Raw genomic sequence first — 15,966 nt, forward strand, 5'->3', positions numbered from 1 at the left:
ACTGATAATGCAAGACCGTCATGTAACATACCTTCAGATAGAGGCTCGTGTGGATTGGTGTAAAGAAATGCTGAAAAAATACGATCGCGGTGCTTCAAAAGACGTTTATAAGATCGTCATAGGTGACGAATCATGGATCTATGCGTATGAGCCCAAAACAAAGAAACAAAACAGCAATCGACCGTGTGGGTCTTCCAAGACGAGCCAAATCCAACGAAAAAAAAAAGAAAACCCATTTTTGTTAATAAATATGCCTATTTTCATTATTAGGCCAGAAATATATATAGCAGCCCTCGTATGTACACAAATGTATAATTGCATGAAAAGGCAGCACAAATATTAGTAAAGTGATATCTATGTTTTAATCTTTTTTTTTTTGTATATCAGGTTTTCCGTTTGCTCGGTTAAAGGGCTGGGGAAATATTATACCGATAGGTTTTTTTTTATTTTACTGGCATCCGTTTTTAAACCTGTCTAAACGGGTTTTTTGACGCGCTTCAAGGGTCTTTCGTTTTTTTTCTGTTGGGGGGTATAAGTGTATTTGCTATGTTGTCTGTTGTCCGTGGCCTTCTCTCCTAACGGCGGCCAGCTGTTATTATTGTTTACCTGTGCTCGTCTCCTTGGTTGGCAGTGTGCAGGTCTCTGTGATGTCCAGATGTTCAGGTGTGTTGTTAGTTTGCTCCCGCGTTGGTAATTGTTGTTTTTATGTTTTATATTGGTTTTAGTTTCGCGCGTTTTTTTTATTATTATTTTTTTTTTGTTTTGCTTATCGCGACCGTTTTATGTATTTATTTTAATTTTTCTAACCCGTTTGTTATTTTATATGTATATATTTTTATTATATAAATTTGCGCACCCCGATTTCACCTCACTTTATACTTGTTTCTTGTTGTTTAGATCACTTCACTATGTATATGTGCTTGTGTGCTATTTTCCGCACTTTTTTTCTCTTTTTTCCTTTTTCTTTTTGCACTTTTGTTCACTTTTAATTATGGTGATATGTAATATTTTACATGCATATTTTACATATGTCTTTCCTTACGAATTTGTTATCACTTCACTTTGATGATTTTGTCACCGTATTGTATTTGTATTGCTATATGCATCCCTTATTATGAACAATAGCTGTAGGTATATGGAATAGCATTTGTCTTGTTGTAGACATCTGGCGCCGCGGCTGTCTGCTTGTCGAAACAATAGACATCTGGCGACGCACTGTCTGCTTGTCTACTTAAACAATTGCTGAGTCTGGCGCCGTATAGCATTGTGTTCTGGTAATTTCCAGACGCAATATTCTAGAAGGACACGTCGGCATCAGCGAGAAGTGCGTGGCTATATAAGTCGTGGCAGCGCCAACGTAATGGATCAGTGCTAAGAGTAAACTGCTATAGTGTAGACGAGTTGTAAAATAAAGAGATTTTGTTGAAGTGAATTAAACGTTTTATTTGTCAATCCAGAGATACGAACCTAGTAAAGTAAACTAGTAAGGAGTAAATTCGCAACAATTGGTGTCAGAAGTGGGATTGTCAAATAATCCAAATTCAAGATGGTTAAATTCGGAGAATTGAGAATTCAGCAATTAAAAAAGGAACTGGAAGTAGAAGAACAACGAACATCATCAAGTGCAGACATGAACTTGCTGTTAGTGGCTTTTAAGCAAATAATAGCTGAAAATATATCACAAATAACAGAAAATGCAGTGCAAACAGAAAATCGTCTGGCACAGCAAATAGCTGAAAATACATCACAGTTAAAGTCCTGCCTTACACAACACATGACTGAAAATAATACGCAGTTAGAAAAGCGTTTGGTTCAACAGATTACGGAAAATCCTACACAACTACAAAAACAAGTGCAAGAGAAATTTTCAAAATTTGAAGACGAATTAAGCACTTTAAAAAATGACGAAGAAAATTTAAAATCAGAAGTTCTTAAATTAAGTAATCGTGTGCGAGAACTGCAACTGCATGGCCCTGCACCATCAACAAATAATCCAAGATTGAAGGCACCCACATTCGATGGAAGTATTCCATTTCAAATTTTCAAACTTCAGTTTGAAAAGACAGCAATGGCCAATAACTGGAATGCAGCGGACAAAGTGGCGTCCTTGTTTGTATCATTGAAAGGACCTGCGGCAGAAATCCTTCAGACTATTCCAGACTGTGAACGGGACAACTATGAGGCATTGATGAGTACGATAGAAAGACGATATGGTAGTAAGCACCGGAAACAAATATACCAGATCGAACTGCAAAATAGGGGTGAGAAGATGAACGAGTCATTGCAAGACTGACTCATTTGGCAAATGCTGATGCACCTGTGGATTACATTGAGAGGGTAAAAATGCAATGTTTCATAAATGGAATTCGTGATGTGGACACCAAACGCGCCACGTATGCATTGCCAAAAAGAACGTTTGCTGAAACGGTTTCGCACGCCCTCACACAGGAAACAGCTTCCCTACTAAGTAAACCAGCACTCAAAGTACAACGGGTTGAAATGGAACAACCGGCGCTGATGGAAGAAATATTGAAGGCTCTGAAGACAATTGCTGCACCGCGAGTAAATACAACAGGAAGATGTTTCAACTGTGGAAAAGCGGGTCACTTTGCCCGAAATTGCAATATAAAAGTAAACCCATCAAAACGGAAACAACCAACAGATAACGAGGACGGAGCATCCACATCTCACAAGTCGTTAAACTAAAACGGAACAGTTCAAAGGGGCGTGAGCTGGTTCCCACAACTATTTGCCCCGCCATCTCGATGTCACAAATAGGTCACCATGACAACAATCTTACTATCAACGGCATCGTAAATGGACGACTGTCAACGCTTACTTTGGATACTGGTGCCACACATTCAATTATCCGACCGGATGTGGAACGGTTGAACCATTAGTCGGTTGCAAGCTTCGAACGGCCACCGGGGAGGATGCAGCTGTCGCGGGAAAAGTGTTTTGCGAAGTGATGATTGGTACCCTGGAAGTTAATCACACCTTCATCGTAGCAGAAATCACGGATGAAATTATAATGGGAGTAGATTTCATGATTGATCACGGGGTTACTTTGGATTTAAACAAGCAAATGCTGTTTTGCCAGAACATGGAGATGCCTATAAACACCGGATATGTGACCAACGTTGAAAGTAAGAGGGTGATTGTTGATGATAATCAGAGTATTCCACCAAAATCTAAGCGATTGTATGGGCTAAAGTGAATGGAGGAGGTGGGACTGAAGAATTGTGGATTGTGGAACCAACAAAAATAGATACACCCATATTGGTAGGGAGAACGCTTGTGAAAACTAGAGAAGACGCCACCATTCCGGTCAGAGTAGTGAATGAATTCAGCACGCCTATAAGTCTGAAGAAAGGAGCAGTAATTGGGCAGTGCCAGAATATAAGTGCAATAGCACGATGCGAACGGTCACAACAGAAACCTACTATTGAGTCACAGCAGATAAGTCCTACACTCCTAAATAATTTGCTGAACGAACTGCATGGAAATGAAAAATTAAAAGCAGAAAAACTATTAGAAAAATACGCATCCATATTTGCAAACGAAGGAAACAACACAGGAAGAACCGGCATTGTCAAACATCGCATAAATACCGGAGACGCTAAACCAATCCGACAAGCTCCGCGTAGGGTTCCACTAGCAAAACGTGAGGATGCTACCAAAATTATTGAAAACATGCACAAAAACGGTGTAATCGAACCTTCAATAAGTCCATGGAGCTCACCTATCGTCTTAGTTAAAAAGAAAGATGGTAGCACCCGTTTCTGCGTAGATTATAGGAAGTTGAATGATGTCACAAAGAAAGACAGTTATCCTCTACCAAGAATCGACGATACATTAGACACCTTGTCTGGAGCGAAATGGTTTTCTACATTAGATCTACAAAGTGGATTGATGAACGTGACCGTGAAAAGACCGCTTTCAGTATGGGCGACGGGTTATGGGAATTCTCTGTGATGCCATTTGGGTTATGTAATGCGCCTGCAACGTTCGAGCGACTGATGGAACATGTGTTAAAAGGACTCAACTGGAAGACATGTTTGGTGTATCTTGATGACATTATCATGATGGGAAAAAGTTTTCATGATCATCTGAAAAATCTAGAGGAAGTCTTTCAGCGAATAGCATCAGCCGGATTACGCTTGAATCCCAAAAAGTGTTCATTATGGAAGAAGCAGGTCACATATCTCGGTCATAAAGTGTCAACTGAGGGGATTCACACCGAGGAAGGAAAAATAAAAGCAGTCAAAGATTGGCCTCGACCCACCAACATACATGAACTCCGCAGCTTCCTCGGCTTATGCACGTATTACCGCCGTTTTGTACCTGGATTTGCGACCGTGGCTAGAAGTTTACATGATTTAACAAACAAGAATCGCCCGTTTGTATGGCAGTTGGAACAAGAAAAAGCGTTTGAGCAGCTTAAAGAACTACTTTGTACGGCGCCGATGTTAGCTTATCCAATACCTGGAAAGAAATTCATCCTGGATACAGATGCGAGCGCTTATGGAATTGGAGGTGTCCTGTCTCAGCTCATCGACGGACAAGAAAGAGTAATTGGGTATTACAGCAGAGTGCTCGGGAAACCAGAGAAAAACTACTGTGTGACGCGAAAAGAACTACTAGCTGTGGTGGAATGTGTAAAACATTTCCACAAGTATTTGTATGGACAACGATTCTTGCTGAGGACTGATCATGCAGCATTAAAATGGTTATTACAGTTTAAGAATCCGGAAGGCCAAATTGCACGATGGATCGAAAGATTACAGAATTACGACTTCGAAACGGAACATCGAAAGGGGATTCACCACAAAAATGCGGATGCATTATCACGTCGCCCTTGTCCACTGGAATGTAAACATTGCTCCAAATCAGAAGGAAAAGAAGGTATAATCGACGTGCGATTACTGAATATAGAACCTGAAGATGATTGGACTCCTCACCGCATCAGAATCAATCAGCTGGAGGACCCTGATCTTGCAAAGCTGATAATAGCCAAAGAAAATGGGGTACGACCACCAAAGGAACAAATAAGTAGTGAGAGTCCAACTGCAAAAGCATATTGGGCCCAATGGAACAGCATAAACCTCGTTAATGGATACCTTCATCGTACCTGGGAAAGTGAAGATGGCAAACAGTCTCGTCTGCTGATCATAGTACCGAAGTCCATGATCCCGAAAGTGTTGAAAGAATATCACAATGGACCTAGTGGAGGGCACCTTGGAATTACAAAAACTATAGAGAAGATTAAACAACGGTTCTACTGGATCGGTTGTCGAGATTCCATAGCAGAATGGATAAGTAATTGCGTAGAGTGCATGGCAGCTAGAGGTCCTAAAGCCAAAAGTCGCGGTAGGCTACAACAGTACAACGTGGGATCACCATTTGAACGAGTCGCAATGGATGTTGCAGGTCCGTTCCCAACCAGTACGGCCGGAAACAAATATCTACTGGTTGTCATGGACTATTTCAGTAAATGGCCAGAAGTATATGTATGCCTTACCAAACCAAGAAGCGAAGACAGTAGCCGATGCGTTTGTAGAAAATTGGATAACAAGGTTCGGAGTGCCCATCGAATTACACTCAGATCAAGGCAGGAATTTCGAATCTTCCATTTTCCAAGAAGTCTGTCCATTATTGGGCATCCACAAGACACGGACAACAGCGTTACATCCACAATCAGATGGAATGGTGGAGAGATTCAACCGAACGCTCGAAGAACATATGCGGAAAATCGTTGATAAAGATCAACGGAATTGGGACAAGTGCATCCAGATGTTCCTGCTGGCGTATCGTTCAGCGAAGCACGAGACAACTGGTTACACGCCAGCAAAGATTATTTTCGGATCTGATCTGCGACTCCCTGCTGATCTTAAGTTTGGAACGAATCCTACAGCTGTAAGAAATGATGGAGATTATTGTTCTGCCTTAAAGGAAGAAATTAATGAATTGCATCTAATGGTAAGACAGCATACGCATCTGATGAGCAATAAGATGAAGGACCGGTTCGATCAAGCGGCAAATTCAAAAGGTTTTGAAGAAGGTGATCTGGTCCTGTTGTACAATCCACTTCGAAAGAAAGGCTTGTCTCCGAAACTGCAGACAGCCTGGGAAGGACTGGTGATGAAACGACTTAATGACGTGGTATACCGCATACAAAGAAATGGAAAAGCACGTGTAAAATGAAAGTAGTACATTTGGAGAGGCTTGCCCCATTTGGTTCAAGAGGATTTGTGCCTAATCGGGACGATTAGGCTTTAGTGGAGGGCAGTGTTACAAAAGTAGTATTAAGTTGTATTTGTATTGCTATATGCATCCCTTATTATGAACAATAGCTGTAGGTATATGGAATAGCATTTGTCTTGTTGTAGACATCTGGCGCCGCACTGTCTGCTTGTCTACTTAAACAATTGCTGAGTCTGGCGCCGCGGCTGTCTGCTTGCGTCTGGCGCCGTATAGCATTATGTTCTGGTAATTTCCAGACGCAATATTCTAGAAGGACACGTCGGCATCAGCGAGAAGTGCGTGGAGTGCTAAGAGTAAACTGCTATAGTGTAGACGAGTTGTGAAATAAAGAGTTGTTGAATTAAATTAAACAGTTTTGGTTTTATTTGTCAATCCAGAGATACGAACCTAGTAAAGTAAACTAGTAAGGAGTAAATTCGCAACAATATATTTTGCTTGTTTTTGGCACTACCGGTACACCGTTGGTTTTTGTTTTGTTTAACAAAAATATTTTTTGCCGTTTATATTTGATTTTTTTTGCCACTAACGGCCTTTTTTGTTCACTTTGTCACCAACATTGTTTTATTTTTTTTTTTTCCAAAAATTTTTTCACCGTTTATATTTTATTTTCTTTTTCTTTCTTGTCATAAACGGCCTTTTTTTGTTCACTTAGTCACCACCGTTTCTTTTTTTCTGTTACGAAATTTTTATTATTATTTTTTAATTTTTTTATTTATTTATTTCTTTTTTTAAATTAATTTCACCACTTGTGCCGTTCGTTACGGCTCGAAGGACCATGTTTTAATGGGTTAGTATATATGTACATAAGCATTTTAAAGCGGCACTTACCTTGCACGGAAATAATTAATAAGGCGCAATGAAAACAAATGGAAAAGCGATTAACTGAGCGGAGGAGGCTTAAGCGATGCTTGCGAGTTCGTTTCGAAAATGCGAAAGAGGCTGGTGCCTTTTCCATCCGTCCCTTTTGTTCCTTTTTTTGGTAATGTTGAAATTGTGATGTTGTAGTATTTGCGTGCGTGTGATGTGGAATGTAATGATTATGTGGTGTGTAGTTAAGATGTGGTGGCGAATGACTATGTGGTGTATGTAATGTGTATGATGTGGGAGTGTAATAATGTGAGGGAGGTCTGAGACTTATTTAGCCAATACATTTGGCTAGATGAGTTAGCTCTCCCCTCTATACACCCGACACTGAACGACCACACGACAACACACCACACATGCAGACATTCACACTACTACACATGAATATACCACACATGTGGACATCACACCACAACTCTACACTACCCAACCATCAAAAGCGACCGCTCCAGAGGACGACCTTGCCTTTTTTACATCGATCTCGTACCGAGCGAACGTGTCACGTAGCGTCCTCGTTTACACATTCCGCACATTCATACATTTATACCTTTTTCTATATCAAGGCTGAATAAAACGAAAAAACCCAAAAAAACCATACAGTGCAACTTTTTTCTTAAAACTAAACATTTTCCGGTGAAGTATCTAGTGTCGAGGTAAGTGGTGACTAAAACCATCAAAATAAACATTGGTCCTTCGAGCCATAGTGAGAGGCACTATGGAAAAGTGAAAGTGAGTGAAATCATAAAAAAACAAAGAAAATAATAAAAATTAAGTTAAAAAAAAAGCGGGCACGAAATAAGGAAATAAACAACATAGCGGGCGCGAATAATACAATAACAAATATACATAAATAGCCGAACAAAACGGGTGCGAATTAATAATTAGTACTAAACTAACCAAACACAATCAACAACAACATCATTAGCGCAGCCAAAGGACTGGGAGAATAGACAACAAACGCACAAATTTGGTGAAGGCACACACTCAATACCACGAACAAATGTACACTCAAACTGTCCCCAAAACCCCTGGCGGAAATACAAGTGAGTTGTATCGTTCCTATCAGTATTTATATACATACTAGAGGACCCGCTTACGTTTTACTGCGGCTGATACATAGATAGTACTACTAATACCATCTATATGATTTCTATTAGTTAGATTATAAGTATTAGTTAAGGAATAATCGCATTTTTGATGAAGCAACAAAAATAAATCAAAAAGCATTTCGTGCATTAAGAAAGAATTGGTTTTTGGGGTAAAAATACTATTGAATTTGGGCTCTGCATCAGTGAAATCAATCGAGTTCAATCGAGTGTCAGCCTGGTGGACTTTATATTAAGAAACGGTTCTCAAGCGTGGAGAGACAAAAAAATCGGCTGGCAAGGTTATGGCATCAGTCTTTTGGGATGTCCGTAGTATATTATTCATCGAATGATAAATGAGCCAGTTTTAATTCATTGCATTGTGTATTTGATTGCAGTTCTATTCTCAGTTTGAAATTGTACGCATATACATATGAATTCATCGTTCCCGTTTAAATATTGCATTGCTCTGTGCAATGCTTCGAAAAGATTTCTGTATATCTCAAATTTTTTATCAACACTTCAGTTATGCCGCTATTTTTTTATGCCAGACCTTTTGCAATTTTAAATTGCCTGTCAAGATACCCCCTCCAATAGTTAGCAGGTATGAAAAAAATATTATAGCTACCCATAGATGTATTGAATCACCCAATACAGGTAAAACCGAAATACCGTTAAGAAATAAAACAGTTTGGTAATACGTATAATAAATAATTAATTGCCGCTAAATGCTTACAGTTGTGTGAAAACACAAAATTATTTCAAGAACAAAAATTTTTCAAGTACTTACTTGCACCAATTTCCAGCGGTACCCCTTATACTTAATCAAGTATAAACAGGACTGCTTAAAATAAGCAGTGTTGCCGTTTTGCTTAGTTGTAAGCAAAAGTGCTTACTTTTTTTCTTAATGTTAAGTTGTGCACTTTTTCCTCATTTCGCTTACTTTTTTCTTTATATCTTTTAAATTGAAGTGTATTATTTATTGATTTTAAGTATTTCAAATAAATTTAAATAAGTGACAGCACTGTTAAGCACTTACACATTTCATAGTCATGTTATTGATGCAAGTGGCAGCACTGTTCACTTTTGACGTTTGTATGCTGTGCTATGATTTGAAGAAAGTAGCTATAATCCCGTTATTGATGCAAGTGGCGGCAATGTAAATTTTTTACTTTTGTATAATGTGCTGCTGTAATTAATAAAGTAGCATTTATGGATAGGTGAGTAAAAGTGTAATTCATAGTTTTAATTTATTTATCAATTATGCTTTAATTGGTATTTGATTAAAAAAAACAAGCCGTCAGAGCCACCGGAAATAATTGTCCCACTATCTGATAGTGAAAGCAGGTTAGTTCTTTGGAAACATTATTATATTCCAAACGCTTATTTTTTTCATACTTGATAGCGACACTCATGAAGCACAAGCAAAAAAAACTAAACGAAAGTTTAGGTCAGCTTGGCTAAGTAAATTTCCTTGGCTGCAAGACAACGATGGGTCCAGCTTTTGTATAGCCTGCGAAAAGAAAATTGCAAATAACGTGACGTACTTAAACAAGCATTCTAATTTATCCTGCAACTTGCAAAATGTTGAGCGTAAAAAAGATCAAGTGAACATGGAATCATGCATGAATGTGGAAAAGCAGCAACTTTCCCAGCAAGTGCGTCAAGCTGAACTGACATTGGTCATGTTTTTGATATGTCATAATTTGCCATTTCTGTTGATGGATTCTTTGCCGTCTCTTATTAAATAATGCTGCCCGGACTCAAAAATTGCAGCTGCTCTTCAAATGGCAAGAACCAAGTCAGCAAATGTAGCGGAAATTTTAGGTAATATATATGCACATTTTCTTCCTCTTTGCACAAGAAAATATTTATTTATTTATTTAGGTAATAAGGCACGAGATAAAATTGTGGATCAATTAAAACAAATAAAATTTTCGCTCATTGTTGATGAAACTACCGACGTATCAACGAAGAAATCGTTAGTCTTAATTGCGAGATATTTTGACCATTTGACAAAAAGAATAAGCGACAAATTTTTGGGTTTAATCAGCGTACTAAATGCAGATGCAACAAGTATATTAAAGAATTTTTCAACGAACAGGGCGTTCCATTAGAGAACATCATAGGTCTCGCCACCGATGGTGCAAATGTAATGGCTTCAGAGGTAAATGGATTAGCAGGAAAGTTTAGAAACGATGTTAATTTGTTTTATTTAAAATGTTCTTGCCATTCACTACATTTATGTTCCGCTTACGCGTGTAAAAAAACTGCCTGGTCAAATTGAACAACTTTGCCGTAATATTTACAAATTTTTTGCACACAGTCCAAAAAGAATTGAAGAATTTAAAGATTTTCAAGATTATTGTTCGGTGCAGCCACATAAAATATTGGGTATTTCCATGACCAGATGGCTTTCACTGGAAGCAGTCATAAACAGAATAATAGAACAATGGAATCCATTACAGCTATATTTTTTAGACTCTGTGTTGGAAGTAAATGGAATCAAAGCCAATGACATGGCAGTGCAAATGAATGATCCTGAAATCAAAACCTACTTTTTTTATCATATATCCTCAAAATGATAAATGATCTCAACAGGGTATTTCAATCGGAAAAAGTTCGCTTGCCTTATTTATATTCCCATCTGGACACGACTTTCAAATTATTATTAAGCAATTTCATGAAAATTGAATATGTAAGCGGTTTGGAATCATTAGAAAATATTAATTCCCACGAAAAAGAAAACTATTTACCAATAGAAGAAATATGCATTGGATCCAAGGCAGAACAACATTTGCAAAAAAATTAACTATCCTTTTCTGATACAGTTAGAATAAAAAATAGCATTTTAAATTTTTATTTGGAGCTGTTGCAGCAAATTAAAAAAAGGTTAGATTTTTCGAGAAATTACCTAAAATTATTATCGATTATTACGCCCAGCAGAGTTTTATCTGATCATAAAACACAAATTGAGCCCTTGTTGTATCAATTTTCCAATTTATTTGAATTTGATGAGGACGTAATTGTACAGCAATGGAAAATATTAAGATTTTCCTTAGATGGAATGGGCGAACATTGTTTTAAGGATTTGACCAATTTGGTACAAAATTTAATAACATTGCCGCACAGCTCAGCAGCTGCTGAACGGCAATTTTCTGAATTAAATCTGATAAAAACGAAATTGAGAAATAAACTCAGCTTAAAAACTATTAATAACATAATGCTAGCCAAAGAACTGTGCACTAGTCGCAAGCCAAATTATGTTTGGTCTGCTGCAAAAGAAAATCTTTGAAAATGTATGAAAGTTTAAAAAATTACACAGACTTTACAAAATATAATCAGATTTAAAAAAAAAATTAAAAAATTACAAATTTTTTATTCAGAATTTTCAAAAAGTTGTTGAGTATGCCCATAAAATTTATGTACAATTAAGTGCAAGTTTCAAGTCGCTGAAAACTACCGTTAAGTTTTAGAATTTTGAGTTTTTTAAGCCAAATTGCATTCCCGAAATCTCTTTAAATTCTGAATAAAAAGTTTGTAATTTCTATTGGAGGTTTTTGAAATTTGATTATTTTTGGTAAAGTTTGTGTAATCTTTAAACTTGTATTTATTTTGTACCTGTTATGCATCGAACTATGTTTTAAATGAAAATTCTTTAAAATAAATAAATAAATATAATAATTTTGCTATTATTTTGACCGCAACTGTAAACCGAATTTATTACTTTTCGAAAAAGTAACTTTATTTTTAAACATTTTTTTTAGTCACCTACTTATTTAAAATTTTAATGAATGGTTATCTTTATTTTGTTACTTATATCTATAAGCATTTGTTTTGTTATTATAAATTAAAGTGAACTTGAAAAAATTTTTGCTTACTTTTTTGAAGTTATACTTCTTATACGACGCCGGAAAAGGTTGCGATAGATTCTGGTTGGGCAACTTTCCATATAAAAGTAACGCAAGGTTGCGCAACCTCGCTCCATCCATATGAATGTAACGCAACCTTGTCTGCGAAGATGTGCGAGCAGCAAGCGAAGCGGTGACAATCGGCGATAGTTTGTTCGTTTTTTTCGGCACAGCTCGGCTTTTCTACCAACAACGCAACGTTGCCATGCTTATGCTGTTGTTGTTTTTGTTTTCGTAGAACAATGTTTCAATTTCTGGTTGGTGACATATTCACATGTGTGTGCATAAATATGTTTGTATGCTTGTGCATTATTGAAGTTATACTTCTTTTTCTTTTCGTTTGTTCTGTGAATTCTTAACTATTTTGTGTGACTTTTAATTGAAATACTCTGCGTTGGCCTTTCAGAATCACACAGAATCATTTCTGTGGTTTTTGAAATCGACCCACGAGGACGAGGTATATCGTTTTATCTGGGAGCGTGAGATTTAAAAAAATCGCTCGCTTACAAGGGATAAAACGACTTCTGAGTGGTGATTTTAATGAATAAATTTCGTTTGGTTGAAAATGCTCTACGTTGGCCGTTAAGAAGTTAAGACTATACTTCTAAGGGATCACAGCAATGTTATGTATATGTATATACATATATGCATATGTACATATATACATATTATGTATACGTATATTGCTGTGATAAATTTATTGCGAAAGCTTATGTTCTACAAAGTAGGTTTATTCTATACTTAAACAAAATTATTAGAACCATCGTATGTTTCTTGCATGCATAACCAAATCATACTTAAGTCAGCGCAACCTAAGTGTCAATGGTGGTTTTGGTGGTAAGCGCTTGGAAAGTCAAGATGCTACGAGTGCCACAGGTTCGAATCCCGACAGAATAAATTTTTAATTTTTTGCTTTTAACATCGTATACTATACAAATAAATATTTTTCTTTATTTTAATTTTTAAAGTTATCACAGCAATATTATGTATATTGCTGTGATAAATTTAATTTCTATTAGTAAGAAAAATATTTATTTGTATAGTATACGATGTTAAAAGGCATACATTTTCTATCCTATCTTGTGTATCTGCACATGCTCATATGCGTGTATGTATATGCATGTGCGCGTCCAGAAATTGAAATCATATTTTCATCACTTATCAATATACTTATTACATGTGCGCGCATTGACTTGCATGTTCATACATTCATATATACTTATATGTACATATATTTGCATACATTGCCAAACAAATAATGCACAAGCATACAAACATACATATGCGTACACATATGAATATGTCACCAACAAAAAATTGATCTTCACAAGTCAATATGGCAGCCAAATTGGCGAAGAACTTAAGAGAGATGATTACGCTGCATATTCTCTTCCGCAACGAAGAGACGGAACTACTTTCCGAGTCAAAATTCCTTCATTTAGACATTGATTTATTCTTCAATTTATGTGCATAATAAATTTATAAAATGGGAATTTAAGTTTTCTAGTTTTCTTTCATACAAAATGATATGCATTTCTGAATATAACTAAGAAGTATAACTTCTTCCGCGCGTAGGGACTCCACGCACCTTTTTTTTCAGTTTGCTTACTTTTTTGAATTTGTATGTATACAAAAAAAAATTTTCAGCTAAGACAAATCGTAAACAGACAAAAGAGAGGAAATATTTAAACTTAAAACCAGCCATACATGTATATGTGTAAATAAAATTTATATACATACGTCATATATGTACATATACCCGATATATATTTACACAAATTACAAAGAGTAAAATTTACTCCTTTATACATAACATTGGGAAAACATAACCTGCCAATCACGGCTACCCGCTTGAGACAAATATTTCAATACAACTACACATTTTTTCTCTGTACACTTACACCAACGCACATTTTTGGGTTATTTTTTGTTTACCTAAATGCGATGAAAAAAAGTTTCCGTATATATAATATGTGAAAACAAATGTTTGTTTTATATTTTAAATGGTCAAATAATATTTATCTTTTCTTTCAGATATTATTATTTTTATTTAATTATTCTTTCTTTTCAGATTTAATCACTATTTTTATTTAATTAATCTTTGCTTCCAGAGTAACTTCTATTTGTATTTAATATACATATTTTATTTTTTCAGATAATATTAATCTTTTCTTTCAGATATTATTATCATTTTATACAGTTAATCTTTCTTTTTCTTTTAGATATTGCAAATTCAATGTAATTATTATTTATTTTCAGGTGTTAATAACCTTTATTTTGTTTCAATCTTTTTTCAGATAATAACTTATAAAAATTTTATGAGAATATCTGGAAAATAAAATAAAATAATAATTTTAAAAATTTAAAAGTTTTGTTTGAAATTTTAAAAGTAGGAATTAAAAAATACAACCCTGCATCAGCCGTCGATTAGGGATATAAGAGCAGGACAGATATACTTTTTTATATGACACTGCTGAATGAGCGCAACAGAGATGTATAATCACATCTGTGAAGGAAAAAGACGGTAGAATATTCGCCTAAGACACACTCTATATGTTTATCCCCACGTTTACCACCATGTTACCCACTGATTAGCTGGTTTTTTACCCGCTCATGGTTGAAAGGGTATACATATATTTACTTACATACATACATATTTACCAACGTTAATATCGGTATTCTGCTTGAGACGATTGTCTCATGTCTCTAATTGTCACAATCTTAATTTAGTGACTCTGTTAGTCAGGAGTCTCATTTTGGTATTCAGGCAGATACAGTATACTACTATACAGTATACTACTACACTGTATCTGCCAGAATACCAAAATAAGACTCCTGACTAACAGAGTCACTAAATTACTATAGTCACAATTAGAGACATGAGACAATCGTCTCAAGCAGAATACCGATATAAGTGTCCGCTAATTTTCTTTTCGCGGTTTATCCGTACGGCGAATATATACATATGTACACGCGTACATATGTACGAGTACATACGGTCGCATTATAAATACGTACATACATACATGTCCCGGGTACAACTTGAAAAAATAAAATTTGTTTTTCAATTAAATCCTTGACAATCTAATACTGATCGCCGCATCAGCACGTTTTAAATGGCGAAAAATTTATTATAATATATATAATATAATTGAAAATTTGTACAATCGTGTATCGTCATGTAAATACGCATATTACTTCAAAGTCCACATTGGCATATATCCCGCAATACCCCTTGATTTTTGATCAACAAAAACAAGCCAATTAAGAAGAAGAACAACAAGCAGGATTGCGTATACAATATATTCAAAGACCATATTGGCATATATCCTACAATACCCCTTGGTTTTTGATGAACAAAAACCAGCAGGATTGTGTAAAACATAATAAAGCGTAATACATATGTACATACATGTATATGTACAAAGTGCAGTGATCTCTAAAACGAGGTCTCATTTGCACATAACAAAATAAAAGATACATCAATATACTTACATATATACGTACATATGCAAATATACACAAAAAATTATTTGTTTTTGCGGTTAATAACAAATAATTAAATAAAATTAAATTGTCTTACATAATTCGAAGCAAAAATAAAACAACTCTTATTTAACTTAAAAGAGTTTGCGGTTGCACATAAACACGATTATACGCGGCAATTAAAAGCGTTTTTGGCTTACTAATTTAATTAAAAAATCTTCTTCACGTAAAAGAGTTCTCGTCTGAACATACATATGTAGAAATTTCATAACCTCACTTTTTTTTAATGCTTTGTAAAATGAGTATCGGCTGAGAATTCCGACTCAGGATGAAAAGATGTTGAAACTGGAGGATGG

General features: G+C 35.8%; 2 pseudogenes; both read left to right on the forward strand.

Moving 5' to 3' along the window:
- The first annotated feature begins 9,861 nt into the window (after positions 1-9,861).
- On the forward strand, positions 9,862-11,850 carry LOC125777014 (uncharacterized; annotated as a pseudogene).
- A 677-nt stretch (positions 11,851-12,527) lies between these two features.
- Positions 12,528-12,657, forward strand: LOC125775915 (small nucleolar RNA U3; annotated as a pseudogene).
- The last annotated feature ends 3,309 nt before the right edge of the window (positions 12,658-15,966 follow it).

Source organism: Bactrocera dorsalis, chromosome 1 (assembly GCF_023373825.1).
Source record: "Bactrocera dorsalis isolate Fly_Bdor chromosome 1, ASM2337382v1, whole genome shotgun sequence".
Classification (NCBI taxonomy): Eukaryota; Metazoa; Arthropoda; class Insecta; order Diptera; family Tephritidae; genus Bactrocera; species Bactrocera dorsalis.